Source organism: Syngnathus leptorhynchus, chromosome 4 (genome assembly GCF_054491065.1).
Source record: "Syngnathus leptorhynchus isolate UIUO chromosome 4, UIUO_Slep, whole genome shotgun sequence".
Lineage (NCBI taxonomy): Eukaryota > Metazoa > Chordata > Actinopteri > Syngnathiformes > Syngnathidae > Syngnathus > Syngnathus leptorhynchus.
In genome coordinates, this window is record NC_141198.1 from 1,991,370 (window position 1) to 2,012,965 (window position 21,596).

A 21,596-nucleotide genomic window follows, 5' to 3' on the forward strand; every position below is an offset into this window, starting at 1 on the left:
GGCTGGCTAAAAAAAAGAACCGGGCGGCCCGGTAAAATTGCTTAGCCGAGGTCCTGGAAGCCTAACCCGGCGTGATCTTGCGCAAAAAGCCGCTGCTGAGCTCCAGCTGGAAGTGTAAAAAGAACCGGGCTGGTTCAAAAAAAGAACCGGGCGGCCCGGTAAAATTGCTTAGCCGGGGTCCTGGAAGCCTAACCCGGCGTGATCTTGCCCGAAAGTCAGCCTCTATACTTCCATATTAGGTAACAGGCGCTGACAGCCAACTTGGGGAAAATTTTCGAAGTGCCCACGGCTCTGCGGGGATGGGGCGTCCGACCCGCGCCGGTTCTCAAGCCGGCCTGAAAATAACGCAAAACCAGCCTCTCCCCCTGGAGCTCACAGTCAGAGGCGAAACTTTTCTAAGTGCCTACGGATCTGCGGGCTTTTGAGTCCGCCCCGCGCCGGTTCGTCGGTCGGCCTCAAAAAGCGAAAAATCAGCCTCTCTCCCTGGAGCTCGACTCGAGTTGATCATTATACATGAAGAAATAACCAATTTCATCGTTTGGTTTATGTTTTACACGCGTTTTAAATTTTATTGCCGAAATCGCTTTTTCTCGCCGAGATAAGCACGTTTTCTGAAATGCCGCTCTCCCGTCACTCTGGTTAAAGTGTTATGAAAAAAAAGGCTGTTGAGTATCGAATTGATCATTATACATGAAGAAATAACCAATTGCATCGTTTGGTTTATGTTTTACACGCTTTTTAAATTTTATTGCCGAAATCGCTTTTTCTCGCCGAGATAAGCACGTTTTCTGAAATGCCGCTCTCCCGTCACTCTGGTTAAAGTGTTATGAAAAAAAAGGCTGTTGGGGGCTAAGGAGTATCGAGTTGATCATTATACATGAAGAAATAACCAATTTCATCGTTTGGTTTATGTTTTACACGCGTTTTAAATTTTATTGCCGAAATCGCTTTTTCTCGCCGAGATAAGAACGTTTTCTGAAATGCCGCTCTCCCGTCACTCTGGTTAAAGTGTTATGAAAAAAAAGGCTGTTGGGGGCTAGGGAGTATCAAGTTGATCATTATACATGAAGAAATAACCAATTTCATCGTTTGGTTTATGTTTTACACGCGTTTTAAATTTTATTGCCGAAATCGCTTTTTCTCGCCGAGATAAGCACGTTTTCTAAAAATGCCGCTCTCCCGTCACTCTGGTTAAAGTATTATGAAAGAAAAGGCTGTTGGGGGCTAGGGAGTATCGAGTTGATCATTATACATGAAGAAAAAACCAATTTCATCGTTTGGTTTATGTTTTACACGCGTTTTAAATTTTATTGCCGAAATCGCTTTTTCTCGCCGAGATAAGCACGTTTTCTGAAATGCCGCTCTCCCGTCACTCTGGTTAAAGTGTTATGAAAAAAAAAGGCTGTTGGGGGCTAGGGAGTATCGAGTTGATCATTATACATGAAGAAATAACCAATTTCATCGTTTGGTTTATGTTTTACACGCGTTTTAAATTTTATTGCCGAAATCGCTTTTTCTCGCCGAGATAAGCACGTTTTCTGAAATGCCGCTCTCCCGTCACTCTGGTTAAAGTGTTATGAAAAAAAAAAAAGGGCTGTTGGGGGCTAGGGAGTATCAAGTTGATCTGCTTAGCCGGGGTCCTGGAAGCCTAACCCGGCGTGATCTTGTGCAAAAAGCCGCTCCCGAGCTCCAGCTGGAAGTGTAAAAAGAACCGGAGCTGGATAAAAAAAAAAAGAACCGGGCGGCCCGGTGGAATTGCTTAGCCGGGGCTCTGGAAGCCTAACACTGCGTGATCTTGTCCAAAAAGCCGCTCATGAGCTCCAGCTGGAAGTGTAAAAAGAACCGGGCTGGTTAAAAAAAGAACCGGGCTGGTTAAAAAAAGAACCGGGCAGGCCGGTAAAATTGCTTAGCCGGGGCTCTGAAAGCCTAACACGGCGTGATCTTGTCCAAAAAGCCGCTGCTGAGCTCCAGCTGGAAGTGTAAAAAGAACCGGGCTGGTTAAAAAAAAGAACCGGGTCGGCCCGGTAAAATTGCTTAGCCGGGGTCCTGGAAGCCTAACCCGGCGTGATACTGTGCAAAAAGCCGCTGCTGAGCTCCAGCTGGAAGTGTAAAAAGAACCGGGCTGGTTAAAAAAAGAACCGGGCTGGTTAAAAAAAGAACCGGGCGACCCGGTAAAATTGCTTAGCCGGGGCTCTGGAAGCGTAACACGGCGTGATCTTGTCCAAAAAGCCGCTGCTGAGCTCCAGCTGGAAGTGTAAAAAGAAACTGGCTGGTTAAAAAAAAGAACCGGGCGACCCGGTAAAATTGCTTAGCCGGGGCTCTGGAAACCTAACACGGCGTGATCTTGTCCAAAAAGCCGCTGCTGAGCTCCAGCTGGAAGTGTAAAAAGAACCGGGCTGGTTAAAAAAAAGAACCGTGTGGACCAGTAAAATTGCTTAGCCGGGGTCCTGGAAGCCTAACCCGGCGTGATACTGTGCAAAAAGCCGCTGCTGAGCTCCAGCTGGAAGTGTAAAAAGAACCGGGCTGGCTAAAAAAAAGAACCGGGCGGCCCGGTAAAATTGCTTAGCCGGGGTCCTGGAAGCCTAACCCTGCGTGATATTGTCCAAAAAGCCGCTGCTGAGCTCCAGCTGGAAGTGTAAAAAGAACCGGGCTGGTTTAAAAAAAAGAACCGGGTGGGCCGGTAAAATTGCTTAGCCGGGGCTCTGGAAGCCTAACACGGCGTGATCTTGTCCAAAAAGCCGCTCGTGAGCTCCAGCTGGAAGTGTAAAAAGAACCGGGCTGGATCAAAAAAAAGAACCGGGCGGCCCGGTAGAATTGCTTAGCCGAGGTCCTGGAAGCCTAACCCGGCGTGATCTTGCGCAAAAAGCCGCTGCTGAGCTCCAGCTGGAAGTGTAAAAAGAACCGGGCTGGTTCAAAAAAAGAACCGGGCGGCCCGGTAAAATTGCTTAGCCGGGGTCCTGGAAGCCTAACCCGGCGTGATCTTGCCCGAAAGTCAGCCTCTATACTTCCATATTAGGTAACAGGCGCTGACAGCCAACTTGGGGAAAATTTTCTAAGTGCCCACGGCTCTGCGGGGATGGGGCGTCCGACCCGCGCCGGTTCTCAAGCCGGCCTGAAAATAACGCAAAACCAGCCTCTCCCCCTGGAGCTCACAGCCAGAGGCGAAACTTTTCTAAGTGCCTACGGATCTGCGGGCTTTTGAGTCCGCCCCGCGCCGGTTCGTCGGTCGGCCTCAAAAAGCGAAAAATCAGCCTCTCTCCCTGGAGCTCGACTCGAGTTGATCATTATACATGAAGAAATAACCAATTTCATCGTTTGGTTTATGTTTTACACGCGTTTTAAATTTTATTGCCGAAATCGCTTTTTCTCGCCGAGATAAGCACGTTTTCTGAAATGCCGCTCTCCCGTCACTCTGGTTAAAGTGTTATGAAAAAAAAAGGCTGTTGGTGGCTAGGGAGTATCGAGTTGATCTTTATACATGAAGAAATAACCAATTTCATCGTTTGGTTTATGTTTTACACGCGTTTTAAATTTTATTGCCGAAATCGCCTTTTTTCGCCGAGATAAGCACGTTTTCTGAAATGCCGCTCTCCCGTCACTCTGGTTAAAGTGTTATGAAAAAAAAGGCTGTTGGGGGCTAGGGAGTATCGAGTTGATCAATTTACATGAAGAAATAACCAATTTCATCGTTTGGTTTATATTTTACACGCGTTTTAAATTTTATTGCCGAAATCGCTTTTTCTCGCCGAGATAAACACGTTTTCTGAAATGCCGCTCTCCCGTCACTCTGGTTAAAGTGTTATGAAAAAAAAGGCTGTTGGGGACTAGGGAGTATCGAGTTGATCATTATACATGAAGAAATAACCAATTTCATCGTTTGGTTTATGTTTTACACGCGTTTTAAATTTTATTGCCGAAATCGCTTTTTCTCACCGAGATAAGCACGTTTTCTGAAATGCCGCTCTCCCGTCACTCTGGTTAAAGTGTTATGAAAAAAAAGGCTGTTGGGGGCTAGGGAGTATCGAGTTGATCATTATACATGAAGAAATAACCAATTTCATCGTTTGGTTTATGTTTTACACGCGTTTTAAATTTTATTGCCGAAATCGCTTTTTCTCGCCGAGATAAGCACGTTTTCTGAAATGCCGCTCTCCCGTCACTCTGGTTAAAGTGTTATGAAAAAAAAGGCTGTTGGGGGCTAGGGAGTATCGAGTTGATCATTATACATGAAGAAATAACCAATTTCATCGTTTGGTTTATGTTTTACACGCGTTTTAAATTTTATTGCCGAAATCGCTTTTTCTCGCCGAGATAAGCACGTTTTCTGAAATGCCGCTCTCCCGTCACTCTGGTTAAAGTGTTATGAAAAAAAAGGCTGTTGGGGGCTAGGGAGTATCGAGTTGATCATTATACATGATGAAATAACCAATTTCATCGTTTGGTTTATGTTTTACACGCGTTTTAAATTTTATTGCCGAAATCGCTTTTTCTCGCCGAGATAAGCACGTTTTCTGAAATGCCGCTCTCCCGTCACTCTGGTTAAAGTGTTATGAAAAAAAAGGCTGTTGGGGGCTAGGGAGTATCGAGTTGATCATTATACATGAAGAAATAACCAATTTCATCGTTTGGTTTATGTTTTACACGCGTTTTAAATTTTATTGCCGAAATCGCTTTTTCTCGCCGAGATAAGCACGTTTTCTGAAATGCCGCTCTCCCGTCACTCTGGTTAAAGTGTTATGAAAAAAAAGGCTGTTGGGGGCTAGGGAGTATCGAGTTGATCATTATACATGAAGAAATAACCAATTTCATCGTTTGGTTTATGTTTTACACGCGTTTTAAATTCTATTGCCGAAATCGCTTTTTCTCGCCGAGATAAGCACGTTTTCTGAAATGCCGCTCTCCCGTCACTCTGGTTAAAGTGTTATGAAAAAAAAGGCTGTTGGGGGCTAGGGAGTATCGAGTTGATCATTATACATGAAGAAATAACCAATTTCATCGTTTGGTTTATGTTTTACACGCGTTTTAAATTTTATTGCCGAAATCGCTTTTTCTCGCCGAGATAAGCACGTTTTCTGAAATGCCGCTCTCCCGTCACTCTGGTTAAAGTGTTATGAAAAAAAAGGCTGTTGGGGGCTAGGGAGTATCGAGTTGATCATTATACATGAAGAAATAACCAATTTCATCGTTTGGTTTATGTTTTACACGCGTTTTAAATTTTATTGCCGAGATAAGCACGTTTTCTGAAATGCCGCTCTCCCGTCACTCTGGTTAAAGTGTTATGAAAAAAAAGGCTGTTGGGGGCTAGGGAGTATCGAGTTGATCATTATACATGAAGAAATAACCAATTTCATTGTTTGGTTTATGTTTTACACGCGTTTTAAATTTTATTGCCGAAGTCGCTTTTTCTCGCCGAGATAAGCACGTTTTCTGAAATGCCGCTCTCCCGTCACTCTGGTTAAAGTGTTATGAAAAAAAAAGGCTGTTGGGGGCTAGGGAGTATCGAGTTGATCATTATACATGAAGAAATAACCAATTTCATCGTTTGGTTTATGTTTTACACGCGTTTTAAATTTTATTGCCGAAATCGCTTTTTCTCGCCGAGATAAGCACGTTTTCTGAAATGCCGCTCTCCCGTCACTCTAGTTAATTTTTTTATTTAAAAAAAAAAGGGCTGTTGGGGGCTAGGGAGTATCAAGTTGATCTGCTTAGCCGGGGTCCTGGAAGCCTAACCCGGCGTGATCTTGTGCAAAAAGCCGCTCCCGAGCTCCAGCTGGAAGTGTAAAAAGAACCGGGGCTGGATAAAAAAAAGAACCGGGCGGCCCGGTGGAATTGCTTAGCCGGGGTCCTGGAAGCCTAACCCGGCGTGATCTTGCCCAAAAAGCCGCTGCTGAGCTCCAGCTGGAAGTGTAAAAAGAACCGGGCCGGTTAAAAAAAGAACCGGGCGGGCCGGTAAAATTTCTTAGCCGGGGCTCTGGAAGCCTAACACGGCGTGATCTTGTCCAAAAAGCCGCTCGTGAGCTCCAGCTGGAAGTGTTAAAAGAACCGGGCTGGTTAAAAAAAGAACCGGGCTGGTTCAAAAAAGAACCGGGCGGGCCGGTAAAATTGCTTAGCCGGGGCTCTGGAAGTCTAACACGGCGTGATCTTGTCCAAAAAGCCGCTCGTGAGCTCCAGCTGGAAGTGTTAAAAGAACCGGGCTGGTTCAAAAAAGAACCGGGCTGGTTCAAAAAAGAACCGGGCGGGCCGGTAAAATGGCTTAGCCGAGGCTCTGGAACCCTAACACGGCGTGATCTTGTCCAAAAAGCCGCTCGTGAGCTCCAGCTGGAAGTGTAAAAAGAACCGGGGCGGTTCAAAAAAGAACCGGGTTGGTTCAAAAAAGAACCGGGCGACCCGGTAAAATTGCTTAACCGGGGCTCTGGAAGCCTAACACGGCGTGATCTTGTCCAAAAAGCCGCTCGTGAGCTCCAGCTGGAAGTGTAAAAAGAACCGGGCTGGTTAAAAAAAGAACCGGGCTGGTTAAAAAAAGAACCGGGCGGGCCGGTAAAATTGCTTAGCCGGGGTCCTGGAAGCCTAACCCGGCGTGATACTGTGCAAAAAGCCGCTGCTGAGCTCCAGCTGGAAGTGTAAAAAGAACCGGGCTGGTTAAAAAAAGAACCGGGCTGGTTAAAAAAAGAACCGGGCGACCCGGTAAAATTGCTTAGCCGGGGCTCTGGAAGCGTAACACGGCGTGATCTTGTCCAAAAAGCCGCTGCTGAGCTCCAGCTGGAAGTGTAAAAAGAAACTGGCTGGTTAAAAAAAAGAACCGGGCGACCCGGTAAAATTGCTTAGCCGGGGCTCTGGAAACCTAACACGGCGTGATCCCTTCCAAAAAGCTGCTGCTGAGCTCCAGCTGGAAGTGTAAAAAGAACCGGGCTGGTTGAAAAAAAGAACCGGGCGGCCCAGTAAAATTGCTTAGCCGGGGTCCTGGAAGCCTAACCCGGCGTGATACTGTGCAAAAAGCCGCTGCTGAGCTCCAGCTGGAAGTGTAAAAAGAACCGGGCTGGTTAAAAAAAGAACCGGGCGACCCGGTAAAATTGCTTAGCCGGGGCTCTGGAAGCCTAACACGGCGTGATCTTGTCCAAAAAGCCGCTGCTGAGCTCCAGCTGGAAGTGTAAAAAGAACCAGGCTGGTTAAAAAAAAGAACCGGGCGGCCCGTTAAAATTGCTTAGCCGGGGATCTGGAAGCCTAACCCGGCGTGATCTTGTCCAAAAAGCCGCTCGTGAGCTCCAGCTGGAAGTGTAAAAAGAACCGGGCTGGCTAAAAAAAAGAACGGGGCGGCCCGGTAAAATTGCTTAGCCGGGGTCCTGGAAGCCTAACCCTGCGTGATATTGTCCAAAAAGCCGCTGCTGAGCTCCAGCTGGAAGTGTAAAAAGAACCGGGCTGGTTTTAAAAAAAGAACCGGGTGGGCCGGTAAAATTGCTTAGCCGGGGCTCTGAAAGCCTAACACGGCGTGATCTTGTCCAAAAAGCCGCTCGTGAGCTCCAGCTGGAAGTGTAAAAAGAACCGGGCTGGATCAAAAAAAAGAACCGGGCGGCCCGGTAGAATTGCTTAGCCGAGGTCCTGGAAGCCTAACCCGGCGTGATCTTGCGCAAAAAGCCGCTGCTGAGCTCCAGCTGGAAGTGTAAAAAGAACCGGGCTGGTTCAAAAGAAGAACCGGGCGGCCCGGTAAAATTGCTTAGCCGGGGTCCTGGAAGCCTAACCCGGTGTGATCTTGCCCGAAAGTCAGCCTCTATACTTCCATATTAGGTAACAGGCGCTGACAGCCAACTTGGGGAAAATTTTCGAAGTGCCCACGGCTCTGCGGGGATGGGGCGTCCGACCCGCGCCGGTTCTCAAGCCGGCCTGAAAATAACGCAAAACCAGCCTCTCCCCCTGGAGCTCACAGTCAGAGGCGAAACTTTTCTAAGTGCCTACGGATCTGCGGGCTTTTGAGTCCGCCCCGCGCCGGTTCGTCGGTCGGCCTCAAAAAGCGAAAAATCAGCCTCTCTCCCTGGAGCTCGACTCGAGTTGATCATTATACATGAAGAAATAACCAATTTCATCGTTTGGTTTATGTTTTACACGCGTTTTAAATTTTATTGCCGAAATCGCTTTTTCTCGCCGAGATAAGCACGTTTTCTGAAATGCCGCTCTCCCGTCACTCTGGTTAAAGTGTTATGAAAAAAAAGGCTGTTGAGTATCGAATTGATCATTATACATGAAGAAATAACCAATTGCATCGTTTGGTTTATGTTTTACACGCTTTTTAAATTTTATTGCCGAAATCGCTTTTTCTCGCCGAGATAAGCACGTTTTCTGAAATGCCGCTCTCCCGTCACTCTGGTTAAAGTGTTATGAAAAAAAAGGCTGTTGGGGGCTAAGGAGTATCGAGTTGATCATTATACATGAAGAAATAACCAATTTCATCGTTTGGTTTATGTTTTACACGCGTTTTAAATTTTATTGCCGAAATCGCTTTTTCTCGCCGAGATAAGAACGTTTTCTGAAATGCCGCTCTCCCGTCACTCTGGTTAAAGTGTTATGAAAAAAAAGGCTGTTGGGGGCTAGGGAGTATCAAGTTGATCATTATACATGAAGAAATAACCAATTTCATCGTTTGGTTTATGTTTTACACGCGTTTTAAATTTTATTGCCGAAATCGCTTTTTCTCGCCGAGATAAGCACGTTTTCTAAAAATGCCGCTCTCCCGTCACTCTGGTTAAAGTATTATGAAAGAAAAGGCTTTTGGGGGCTAGGGAGTATCGAGTTGATCATTATACATGAAGAAAAAACCAATTTCATCGTTTGGTTTATGTTTTACACGCGTTTTAAATTTTATTGCCGAAATCGCTTTTTCTCGCCGAGATAAGCACGTTTTCTGAAATGCCGCTCTCCCGTCACTCTGGTTAAAGTGTTATGAAAAAAAAAGGCTGTTGGGGGCTAGGGAGTATCGAGTTGATCATTATACATGAAGAAATAACCAATTTCATCGTTTGGTTTATGTTTTACACGCGTTTTAAATTTTATTGCCGAAATCGCTTTTTCTCGCCGAGATAAGCACGTTTTCTGAAATGCCGCTCTCCCGTCACTCTGGTTAAAGTGTTATGAAAAAAAAAAAAGGGCTGTTGGGGGCTAGGGAGTATCAAGTTGATCTGCTTAGCCGGGGTCCTGGAAGCCTAACCCGGCGTGATCTTGTGCAAAAAGCCGCTCCCGAGCTCCAGCTGGAAGTGTAAAAAGAACCGGAGCTGGATAAAAAAAAAGAACCGGAGCTGGATAAAAAAAAAGAACCGGGCGGCCCGGTGGAATTGCTTAGCCGGGGCTCTGGAAGCCTAACACTGCGTGATCTTGTCCAAAAAGCCGCTCATGAGCTCCAGCTGGAAGTGTAAAAAGAACCGGGCTGGTTAAAAAAAGAACCGGGCTGGTTAAAAAAAGAACCGGGCGGGCCGGTAAAATTGCTTAGCCGGGGCTCTGAAAGCCTAACACGGCGTGATCTTGTCCAAAAAGGCGCTGCTGAGCTCCAGCTGGAAGTGTAAAAAGAACCGGGCTGGTTAAAAAAAAGAACCGGGTCGGCCCGGTAAAATTGCTTAGCCGGGGTCCTGGAAGCCTAACCCGGCGTGATACTGTGCAAAAAGCCGCTGCTGAGCTCCAGCTGGAAGTGTAAAAAGAACCGGGCTGGTTAAAAAAAGAACCGGGCTGGTTAAAAAAAGAACCGGGCGACCCGGTAAAATTGCTTAGCCGGGGCTCTGGAAGCGTAACACGGCGTGATCTTGTCCAAAAAGCCGCTGCTGAGCTCCAGCTGGAAGTGTAAAAAGAAACTGGCTGGTTAAAAAAAAGAACCGGGCGACCCGGTAAAATTGCTTAGCCGGGGCTCTGGAAACCTAACACGGCGTGATCTTGTCCAAAAAGCCGCTGCTGAGCTCCAGCTGGAAGTGTAAAAAGAACCGGGCTGGTTAAAAAAAAGAACCGTGTGGACCAGTAAAATTGCTTAGCCGGGGTCCTGGAAGCCTAACCCGGCGTGATACTGTGCAAAAAGCCGCTGCTGAGCTCCAGCTGGAAGTGTAAAAAGAACCGGGCTGGTTAAAAAAAGAACCGGGCGACCCGGTAAAATTGCTTAGCCGGGGCTCTGGAAGCCTAACACGGCGTGATCTTGTCCAAAAAGCCGCTGCTGAGCTCCAGCTGGAAGTGTAAAAAGAACCGGGCTGGTTAAAAAAAAAGAACCGGGCGGCCCGTTAAAATTGCTTAGCCGGGGCTCTGGAAGCCTAACCCGGCGTGATCTTGTCCAAAAAGCCGCTCGTGAGCTCCAGCTGGAAGTGTAAAAAGAACCGGGCTGGCTAAAAAAAAGAACCGGGCGGCCCGGTAAAATTGCTTAGCCGGGGTCCTGGAAGCCTAACCCTGCGTGATATTGTCCAAAAAGCCGCTGCTGAGCTCCAGCTGGAAGTGTAAAAAGAACCGGGCTGGTTTAAAAAAAAGAACCGGGTGGGCCGGTAAAATTGCTTAGCCGGGGCTCTGGAAGCCTAACACGGCGTGATCTTGTTCAAAAAGCCGCTCGTGAGCTCCAGCTGGAAGTGTAAAAAGAACCGGGCTGGATCAAAAAAAGAACCGGGCGGCCCGGTAGAATTGCTTAGCCGAGGTCCTGGAAGCCTAACCCGGCGTGATCTTGCGCAAAAAGCCCCTGCTGAGCTCCAGCTGGAAGTGTAAAAAGAACCGGGCTGGTTCAAAAAAAGAACCGGGCGGCCCGGTAAAATTGCTTAGCCGGGGTCCTGGAAGCCTAACCCGGCGTGATCTTGCCCGAAAGTCAGCCTCTATACTTCCATATTAGGTACCAGGCGCTGACAGCCAACTTGGGGAAAATTTTCTAAGTGCCCACGGCTCTGCGGGGATTGGGCGTCCGATCCGCGCCGGTTCTCAAGCCGGCCTGAAAATAACGCAAAACCAGCCTCTCCCCCTGGAGCTCACAGCCAAAGGCGAAACTTTTCTAAGTGCCTACGGATCTGCGGGCTTTTGAGTCCGCCCCGCGCCGGTTCGTCGGTCGGCCTCAAAAAGCGAAAAATCAGCCTCTCTCCCTGGAGCTCGACTCGAGTTGATCATTATACATGAAGAAATAACCAATTTCATCGTTTGGTTTATGTTTTACACGCGTTTTAAATTTTATTGCCGAAATCGCTTTTTCTCGCCAAGATAAGCACGTTTTCTGAAATGCCGCTCTCCCGTCACTCTGGTTAAAGTGTTATGAAAAAAAAGGCTGTTGGGGGCTAGGGAGTATCGAGTTGATCATTATACATGAAGAAATAACCAATTTCATCGTTTGGTTTATGTTTTACACGCGTTTTAAATTTTATTGCCGAAATCATTTTTTCTCGCCGAGATAAGCACGTTTTCTGAAATGCCGCTCTCCCGTCACTCTGGTTAAAGTGTTATGAAAAAAAAGGCTGTTGGGGGCTAGGGAGTATCGAGTTGATCATTATACATGAAGAAATAACCAATTTCATCGTTTGGTTTATGTTTTACACGCGTTTTAAATTTTATTGCCGAAATCGCTTTTTCTCGCCGAGATAAGCACGTTTTCTGAAATGCCGCTCTCCCGTCACTCTGGTTAAAGTGTTATGAAAAAAAAGGCTGTTGGGGGCTAGGGAGTATCGAGTTGATCATTATACATGAAGAAATAACCAATTTCATCGTTTGGTTTATGTTTTACACGCGTTTTAAATTTTATTGCCAAAATCGCTTTTTCTCTTCGAGATAAGCACGTTTTCTGAAATGCCGCTCTCCCGTCACTCTGGTTAAAGTGTTATGAAAAAAAAGGCTGTTGGGGGCTAGGGAGTATCGAGTTGATCATTATACATGAAGAAATAACCAATTTCATCGTTTGGTTTATGTTTTACACGCGTTTTAAATTGTATTGCCGAAATCGCTTTTTCTCGCCGAGATAAGCACGTTTTCTGAAATGCCGCTCTCCCGTCACTCTGGTTAATGTGTTATGAAAAAAAAGGCTGTTGGGGGCTAGGGAGTATCGAGTTGATCATTATACATGAAGAAATAACCAATTTCATCGTTTGGTTTATGTTTTACACGCGTTTTAAATTTTATTGCCGAAATCGCTTTTTCTCGCCGAGATAAGCACGTTTTCTGAAATGCCGCTCTCCCGTCACTCTGGTTAAAGTGTTATGAAAAAAAAGGCTGTTGGGGGCTAGGGAGTATCGAGTTGATCATTATACATGAAGAAATAACCAATTTCATCGTTTGGTTTATGTTTTACACGCGTTTTAAATTTTATTGCCGAAATCACTTTTTCTCGCCGAGATAAGCACGTTTTCTGAAATGCCGCTCTCCCGTCACTCTGGTTAAAATGTTATGAAAAAAAAGGCTGTTGGGGGCTAGGGAGTATCGAGTTGATCATTATACATGAAGAAATAACCAATTTCATCGTTTGGTTTATGTTTTACACGCGTTTTAAATTTTATTGCCGAAATCGCTTTTTCTCGCCGAGATAAGCACGTTTTCTGAAATGCCGCTCTCCCGTCACTCTAGTTAATTTTTTTATTTAAAAAAAAAAGGGCTGTTGGGGGCTAGGGAGTATCAAGTTGATCTGCTTAGCCGGGGTCCTGGAAGCTTAACCCGGCGTGATCTTGTGCAAAAAGCCGCTCCCGAGCTCCAGCTGGAAGTGTAAAAAGAACCGGGGCTGGATAAAAAAAGAACCGGGCGGCCCGGTGGAATTGCTTAGCCGGGGTCCTGGAAGCCTAACCCGGCGTGATCTTGCCCAAAAAGCCGCTGCTGAGCTCCAGCTGGAAGTGTAAAAAGAACCGGGCCGGTTAAAAAAAGAACCGGGCGGGCCGGTAAAATTTCTTAGCCGGGGCTCTGGAAGCCTAACACGGCGTGATCTTGTCCAAAAAGCCGCTCGTGAGCTCCAGCTGGAAGTGTTAAAAGAACCGGGCTGGTTAAAAAAAGAACCGGGCTGGTTCAAAAAAGAACCGGGCGGGCCGGTAAAATTGCTTAGCCGGGGCTCTGGAAGTCTAACACGGCGTGATCTTGTCCAAAAAGCCGCTCGTGAGCTCCAGCTGGAAGTGTTAAAAGAACCGGGCTGGTTCAAAAAAGAACCGGGCTGGTTCAAAAAAGAACCGGGCGGGCCGGTAAAATGGCTTAGCCGAGGCTCTGGAACCCTAACACGGCTTGATCTTGTCCAAAAAGCCGCTCGTGAGCTCCAGCTGGAAGTGTAAAAAGAACCGGGGCGGTTCAAAAAAGAACCGGGTTGGTTCAAAAAAGAACCGGGCGACCCGGTAAAATTGCTTAACCGGGGCTCTGGAAGCCTAACACGGCGTGATCTTGTCCAAAAAGCCGCTCGTGAGCTCCAGCTGGAAGTGTAAAAAGAACCGGGCTGGTTAAAAAAAGAACCGGGCTGGTTAAAAAAAGAACCGGGCGGGCCGGTAAAATTGCTTAGCCGGGGCTCTGAAAGCCTAACACGGCGTGATCTTGTCCAAAAAGCGGCTGCTGAGCTCCAGCTGGAAGTGTAAAAAGAACCGGGCTGGTTTAAAAAAAGAACCGGGTCGGCCCGGTAAAATTGCTTAGCCGGGGTCCTGGAAGCCTAACCCGGCGTGATACTGTGCAAAAAGCCGCTGCTGAGCTCCAGCTGGAAGTGTAAAAAGAACCGGGCTGGTTAAAAAAAGAACCGGGCTGGTTAAAAAAAGAACCGGGCGACCCGGTAAAATTGCTTAGCCGGGGCTCTGGAAGCGTAACACGGCGTGATCTTGTCCAAAAAGCCGCTGCTGAGCTCCAGCTGGAAGTGTAAAAAGAAACTGGCTGGTTAAAAAAAAGAACCGGGCGACCCGGTAAAATTGCTTAGCCGGGGCTCTGGAAACCTAACACGGCGTGATCCCTTCCAAAAAGCTGCTGCTGAGCTCCAGCTGGAAGTGTAAAAAGAACCGGGCTGGTTGAAAAAAAGAACCGGGCGGCCCAGTAAAATTGCTTAGCCAGGGTCCTGGAAGCCTAACCCGGCGTGATACTGTGCAAAAAGCCGCTGCTGAGCTCCAGCTGGAAGTGTAAAAAGAACCGGGCTGGTTAAAAAAAGAACCGGGCGACCCGGTAAAATTGCTTAGCCGGGGCTCTGGAAGCCTAACACGGCGTGATCTTGTCCAAAAAGCCGCTGTTGAGCTCCAGCTGGAAGTGTAAAAAGAACCAGGCTGGTTAAAAAAAAGAACCGGGCGGCCCGTTAAAATTGCTTAGCCGGGGATCTGGAAGCCTAACCCGGCGTGATCTTGTCCAAAAAGCCGCTCGTGAGCTCCAGCTGGAAGTGTAAAAAGAACCGGGCTGGCTAAAAAAAAGAACGGGGCGGCCCGGTAAAATTGCTTAGCCGGGGTCCTGGAAGCCTAACCCTGCGTGATATTGTCCAAAAAGCCGCTGCTGAGCTCCAGCTGGAAGTGTAAAAAGAACCGGGCTGGTTTAAAAAAAAGAACCGGGTGGGCCGGTAAAATTGCTTAGCCGGGGCTCTGGAAGCCTAACACGGCGTGATCTTGTCCAAAAAGCCGCTCGTGAGCTCCAGCTGGAAGTGTAAAAAGAACCGGGCTGGATCAAAAAAAGAACCGGGCGGCCCGGTAGAATTGCTTAGCCGAGGTCCTGGAAGCCTAACCCGGCGTGATCTTGCGCAAAAAGCCGCTGCTGAGCTCCAGCTGGAAGTGTAAAAAGAACCGGGCTGGTTCAAAAAAAGAACCGGGCGGCCCGGTAAAATTGCTTAGCCGGGGTCCTGGAAGCCTAACCCGGCGTGATCTTGCCCGAAAGTCAGCCTCTATACTTCCATATTAGGTAACAGGCGCTGACAGCCAACTTGGGGAAAATTTTCGAAGTGCCCACGGCTCTGCGGGGATGGGGCGTCCGACCCGCGCCGGTTCTCAAGCCGGCCTGAAAATAACGCAAAACCAGCCTCTCCCCCTGGAGCTCACAGTCAGAGGCGAAACTTTTCTAAGTGCCTACGGATCTGCGGGCTTTTGAGTCCGCCCCGCGCCGGTTCGTCGGTCGGCCTCAAAAAGCGAAAAATCAGCCTCTCTCCCTGGAGCTCGACTCGAGTTGATCATTATACATGAAGAAATAACCAATTTCATCGTTTGGTTTATGTTTTACACGCGTTTTAAATTTTATTGCCGAAATCGCTTTTTCTCGCCGAGATAAGCACGTTTTCTGAAATGCCGCTCTCCCGTCACTCTGGTTAAAGTGTTATGAAAAAAAAGGCTGTTGGGGGCTAGGGAGTATCGAATTGATCATTATACATGAAGAAATAACCAATTGCATCGTTTGGTTTATGTTTTACACGCTTTTTAAATTTTATTGCCGAAATCGCTTTTTCTCGCCGAGATAAGCACGTTTTCTGAAATGCCGCTCTCCCGTCACTCTGGTTAAAGTGTTATGAAAAAAAAGGCTGTTGGGGGCTAAGGAGTATCGAGTTGATCATTATACATGAAGAAATAACCAATTTCATCGTTTGGTTTATGTTTTACACGCGTTTTAAATTTTATTGCCGAAATCGCTTTTTCTCGCCGAGATAAGAACGTTTTCTGAAATGCCGCTCTCCCGTCACTGTGGTTAAAGTGTTATGAAAAAAAAGGCTGTTGGGGGCTAGGGAGTATCAAGTTGATCATTATACATGAAGAAATAACCAATTTCATCGTTTGGTTTATGTTTTACACGCGTTTTAAATTTTATTGCCGAAATCGCTTTTTCTCGCCGAGATAAGCACGTTTTCTAAAAATGCCGCTCTCCCGTCACTCTGGTTAAAGTATTATGAAAGAAAAGGCTGTTGGGGGCTAGGGAGTATCGAGTTGATCATTATACATGAAGAAAAAACCAATTTCATCGTTTGGTTTATGTTTTACACGCGTTTTAAATTTTATTGCCGAAATCGCTTTTTCTCGCCGAGATAAGCACGTTTTCTGAAATGCCGCTCTCCCGTCACTCTGGTTAAAGTGTTATGAAAAAAAAAGGCTGTTGGGGGCTAGGGAGTATCGAGTTGATCATTATACATGAAGAAATAACCAATTTCATCGTTTGGTTTATGTTTTACACGCGTTTTAAATTTTATTGCCGAAATCGCTTTTTCTCGCCGAGATAAGCACGTTTTCTGAAATGCCGCTCTCCCGTCACTCTGGTTAAAGTGTTATGAAAAAAAAAAAAGGGCTGTTGGGGGCTAGGGAGTATCAAGTTGATCTGCTTAGCCGGGGTCCTGGAAGCCTAACCCGGCGTGATCTTGTGCAAAAAGCCGCTCCCGAGCTCCAGCTGGAAGTGTAAAAAGAACCGGAGCTGGATAAAAAAAAAGAACCGGGCGGCCCGGTGGAATTGCTTAGCCGGGGCTCTGGAAGCCTAACACTGCGTGATCTTGTCCAAAAAGCCGCTCATGAGCTCCAGCTGGAAGTGTAAAAAGAACCGGGCTGGTTAAAAAAAGAACCGGGCTGGTTAAAAAAAGAACCGGGCGGGCCGGTAAAATTGCTTAGCCGGGGCTCTGAAAGCCTAACACGGCGTGATCTTGTCCAAAAAGCCGCTGCTGAGCTCCAGCTGGAAGTGTAAAAAGAACCGGGCTGGTTAAAAAAAAGAACCGGGTCGGCCCGGTAAAATTGCTTAGCCGGGGTCCTGGAAGCCTAACCCGGCGTGATACTGTGCAAAAAGCCGCTGCTGAGCTCCAGCTGGAAGTGTAAAAAGAACCGGGCTGGTTAAAAAAAGAACCGGGCTGGTTAAAAAAAGAACCGGGCGACCCGGTAAAATTGCTTAGCCGGGGCTCTGGAAGCGTAACACGGCGTGATCTTGTCCAAAAAGCCGCTGCTGAGCTCCAGCTGGAAGTGTAAAAAGAAACTGGCTGGTTAAAAAAAAGAACCGGGCGACCCGGTAAAATTGCTTAGCCGGGGCTCTGGAAACCTAACACGGCGTGATCTTGTCCAAAAAGCCGCTGCTGAGCTCCAGCTGGAAGTGTAAAAAGAACCGGGCTGGTTAAAAAAAAGAACCGTGTGGACCAGTAAAATTGCTTAGCCGGGGTCCTGGAAGCCTAACCCGGCGTGATACTGTGCAAAAAGCCGCTGCTGAGCTCCAGCTGGAAGTGTAAAAAGAACCGGGCTGGTTAAAAAAAGAACCGGGCGACCCGGTAAAATTGCTTAGCCGGGGCTCTGGAAGCCTAACACGGCGTGATCTTGTCCAAAAAGCCGCTGCTGAGCTCCAGCTGGAAGTGTAAAAAGAACCGGGCTGGTTAAAAAAAAAGAACCGGGCGGCCCGTTAAAATTGCTTAGCCGGGGCTCTGGAAGCCTAACCCGGCTTGATCTTGTCCAAAAAGCCGCTCGTGAGCTCCAGCTGGAAGTGTAAAAAGAACCGGGCTGGCTAAAAAAAAGAACCGGGTGGGCCGGTAAAATTGCTTAGCCGGGGCTCTGGAAGCCTAACACGGCGTGATCTTGTCCAAAAAGCCGCTCGTGAGCTCCAGCTGGAAGTGTAAAAAGAACCGGGCTGGATCAAAAAAAGAACCGGGCGGCCCGGTAGAATTGCTTAGCCGAGGTCCTGGAAGCCTAACCCGGCGTGATCTTGCGCAAAAAGCCCCTGCTGAGCTCCAGCTGGAAGTGTAAAAAGAACCGGGCTGGTTCAAAAAAAGAACCGGGCGGCCCGGTAAAATTGCTTAGCCGGGGTCCTGGAAGCCTAACCCGGCGTGATCTTGCCCGAAAGTCAGCCTCTATACTTCCATATTAGGTACCAGGCGCTGACAGCCAACTTGGGGAAAATTTTCTAAGTGCCCACGGCTCTGCGGGGATTGGGCGTCCGACCCGCGCCGGTTCTCAAGCCGGCCTGAAAATAACGCAAAACCAGCCTCTCCCCCTGGAGCTCACAGCCAAAGGCGAAACTTTTCTAAGTGCCTACGGATCTGCGGGCTTTTGAGTCCGCCCCGCGCCGGTTCGTCAATCGGCCTCAAAAAGCGAAAAATCAGCCTCTCTCCCTGGAGCTCGACTCGAGTTGATCATTATACATGAAGAAATAACCAATTTCATCGTTTGGTTTATGTTTTACACGCGTTTTAAATTTTATTGCCGAAATCGCTTTTTCTCGCCGAGATAAGCACGTTTTCTGAAATGCCGCTCTCCCGTCACTCTGGTTAAAGTGTTATGAAAAAAAAGGCTGTTGGGGGCTAGGGAGTATCGAGTTGATCATTATACATGAAGAAATAACCAATTTCATCGTTTGGTTTATGTTTTACACGCGTTTTAAATTGTATTGCCGAAATCGCTTTTTCTCGCCGAGATAAGCACGTTTTCTGAAATGCCGCTCTCCCGTCACTCTGGTTAAAGTGTTATGAAAAAAAAGGCTGTTGGGGGCTAGGGAGTATCGAGTTGATCATTATACATGAAGAAATAACCAATTTCATCGTTTGGTTTATGTTTTACACGCGTTTTAAATTTTATTGCCGAAATCGCTTTTTCTCGCCGAGATAAGCACGTTTTCTGAAATGCCGCTCTCCCGTCACTCTGGTTAAAGTGTTATGAAAAAAAAGGCTGTTGGGGGCTAGGGAGTATCGAGTTGATCATTATACATGAAGAAATAACCAATTTCATCGTTTGGTTTATGTTTTACACGCGTTTTAAATTTTATTGCCGAAATCGCTTTTTCTCGCCGAGATAAGCACGTTTTCTGAAATGCCGCTCTCCCGTCACTCTGGTTAAAATGTTATGAAAAAAAAGGCTGTTGGGGGCTAGGGAGTATCGAGTTGATCATTATACATGAAGAAATAACCAATTTCATCGTTTGGTTTATGTTTTACACGCGTTTTAAATTTTATTGCCGAAATCGCTTTTTCTCGCCGAGATAAGCACGTTTTCTGAAATGCCGCTCTCCCGTCACTCTGGTTAAAGTGTTATGGAAAAAAAGGCTGTTGGGGGCTAGGGAGTATCGAGTTGATCATTATACATGAAGAAATAACCAATTTCATCGTTTGGTTTATGTTTTACACGCGTTTTAAATTTTATTGCCGAAATCGCTTTTTCTCGCCGAGATAAGCACGTTTTCTGAAATGCCGCTCTCCCGTCACTCTGGTTAAAGTGTTATGGAAAAAAAGGCTGTTGGGGGCTAGGGAGTATCGAGTTGATCATTATACATGAAGAAATAACCAATTTCATTGTTTGGTTTATGTTTTACACGTGTTTTAAATTTTATTGCCGAAATCGCTTTTTCTCGCCGAAATAAGCACGTTTTCTGAAATGCCGCTCTCCCGTCACTCTGGTTAAAGTGTTATGAAAAAAAGGCTGTTGGGGGCTAGGGAGTATCGAGTTGATCATTATACATGAAGAAATAACCAATTTCATCGTTTGGTTTATGTTTTACACGCGTTTTAAATTTTATTGCCGAAATCACTTTTTCTCGCCGAGATAAGCACGTTTTCTGAAATGCCGCTCTCCCGTCACTCTGGTTAAAGTGTTATGAAAAAAAAGGCTGTTGGGGGCTAGGGAGTATCGAGTTGATCATTATACATGAAGAAATAAGCAATTTCATCGTTTGGTTTATGTTTTACACGCGTTTTAAATTTTATTGCCGAAATCGCTTTTTCTCGCCGAGATAAGCACGTTTTCTGAAATGCCGCTCTCCCGTCACTCTGGTTAAAGTGTTATGAAAAAAAAGGCTGTTGGGGGCTAGGGAGTATCGAGTTGATCATTATACATGAAGAAAACACCAATTTCATCGTTTGGTTTATGTTTTACACGCGTTTTAAATTTTATTGCCGAATCGCTTTTTCTCGCCGAGATAAGCACGTTTTCTGAAATGCCGCTCTCCCGTCACTCTGGTTAAAGTGTTATGAAAAAAAAGGCTGTTGGGGGCTAGGGAGTATCGAGTTGATCATTATACATGAAGAAATAACCAATTTCATCGTTTGGTTTATGTTTTACACGCGTTTTAAATTTTATTGCCGAAATCGCTTTTTCTCGCCGAGATAAGCACATTTTCTGAAATGCCGCTCTCCCGTCACTCTGGTTAAAGTGTTATGAAAAAAAAGGCTGTTGGGGGCTAGGGAGTATCGAGTTGATCATTATACATGAAGAAATAACCAATTTCATCGTTTGGTTTATGTTTTACACGCGTTTTAAATTTTATTGCCGAAATCGCTTTTTCTCGCCGAGATAAGCACGTTTTCTGAAATGCCGCTCTCCCGTCACTCTGGTTAAAGTGTTATGAAAAAAAAGGCTGTTGGGGGCTAGGGAGTATCGAGTTGATCATTATACATGAAGAAATAACCAATTTCATCGTTTGGTTTATGTTTTACACGCGTTTTAAATTTGATTGCCGAAATCGCTTTTTCTCGCCGAGATAAGCACGTTTTCTGAAATGTCGCTCTCCCGTCACTCTGGTTAAAGTGTTATGAAAAAAAATGCTGTTGGGGGCTAGGGAGTATCGAGTTGATCATTATACATGAAGAAATAACCAATTTCATCGTTTGGTTTATGTTTTACACGCGTTTTAAATTTTATTGCCGAAATCGCTTTTTCTCGCCGAGATAAGCACGTTTTCTGAAATGCCGCTCTCCCGTCACTCTGGTTAAAGAGTTATGAAAAAAAAGGCTGTTGGGGGCTAGGGAGTATCGAGTTGATCATTATACATGAAGACATAACCAATTTCATTGTTTGGTTTGTGTTTTACACGCGTTTTAAATTTTATTGCCGAAATCGCTTTTTCTCGCCGAGATAAGCACGTTTTCTGAAATGCCGCTCTCCCGTCACTCTGGTTAAAGTGTTATGAAAAAAAAGGCTGTTGGGGGCTAGGGAGTATCGAGTTGATCATTATACATGAAGAAATAACCAATTTCATCGTTTGGTTTATGTTTTACACGCGTTTTAAATTTTATTGCCGAAATCGCTTTTTCTCGCCGAGATAAGCACGTTTTCTGAAATGCCGCTCTCCCGTCACTCTGGTTAAAGTGTTATGAAAAAAAAGGCTGTTGGGGGCTAGGGAGTATCGAGTTGATCATTATACATGAAGAAATAACCAATTTCATCGTTTGGTTTATGTTTTACACGCGTTTAAAATTTTATTGCCGAAATCGCTTTTTCTCGCCGAGATAAGCACGTTTTCTGAAATGCCGCTCTCCCGTCACTCTGGTTAAAGTGTTATGAAAAAAAAGGCTGTTGGGGGCTAGGGAGTATCGAGTTGATCATTATACATGAAGAAATAACCAATTGCATCGTTTGGTTTATGTTTTACACGCGTTTTAAATTTTATTGCCGAAATCGCTTTTTCTCGCCGAGATAAGCACGTTTTCTGAAATGCCGCTCTCCCGTCACTCTGGTTAAAGTGTTATGAAAAAAAAGGCTGTTGGGGGCTAGGGAGTATCGAGTTGATCATTATACATGAAGAAATAACCAATTTCATCGTTTGGTTTATGTTTTACACGCGTTTTAAATTTTATTGCCGAAATCGCTTTTTCTCGCCGAGATAAGCACGTTTTCTGAAATGCCGCTCTCCCGTCACTCTGGTTAAAGTATTATGAAAAAAAAGGCTGTTGGGGGCTAGGGAGTATCGAGTTGATCATTATACATGAAGAAATAACCAATTTCATCGTTTGGTTTATGTTTTACACGCGTTTTAAA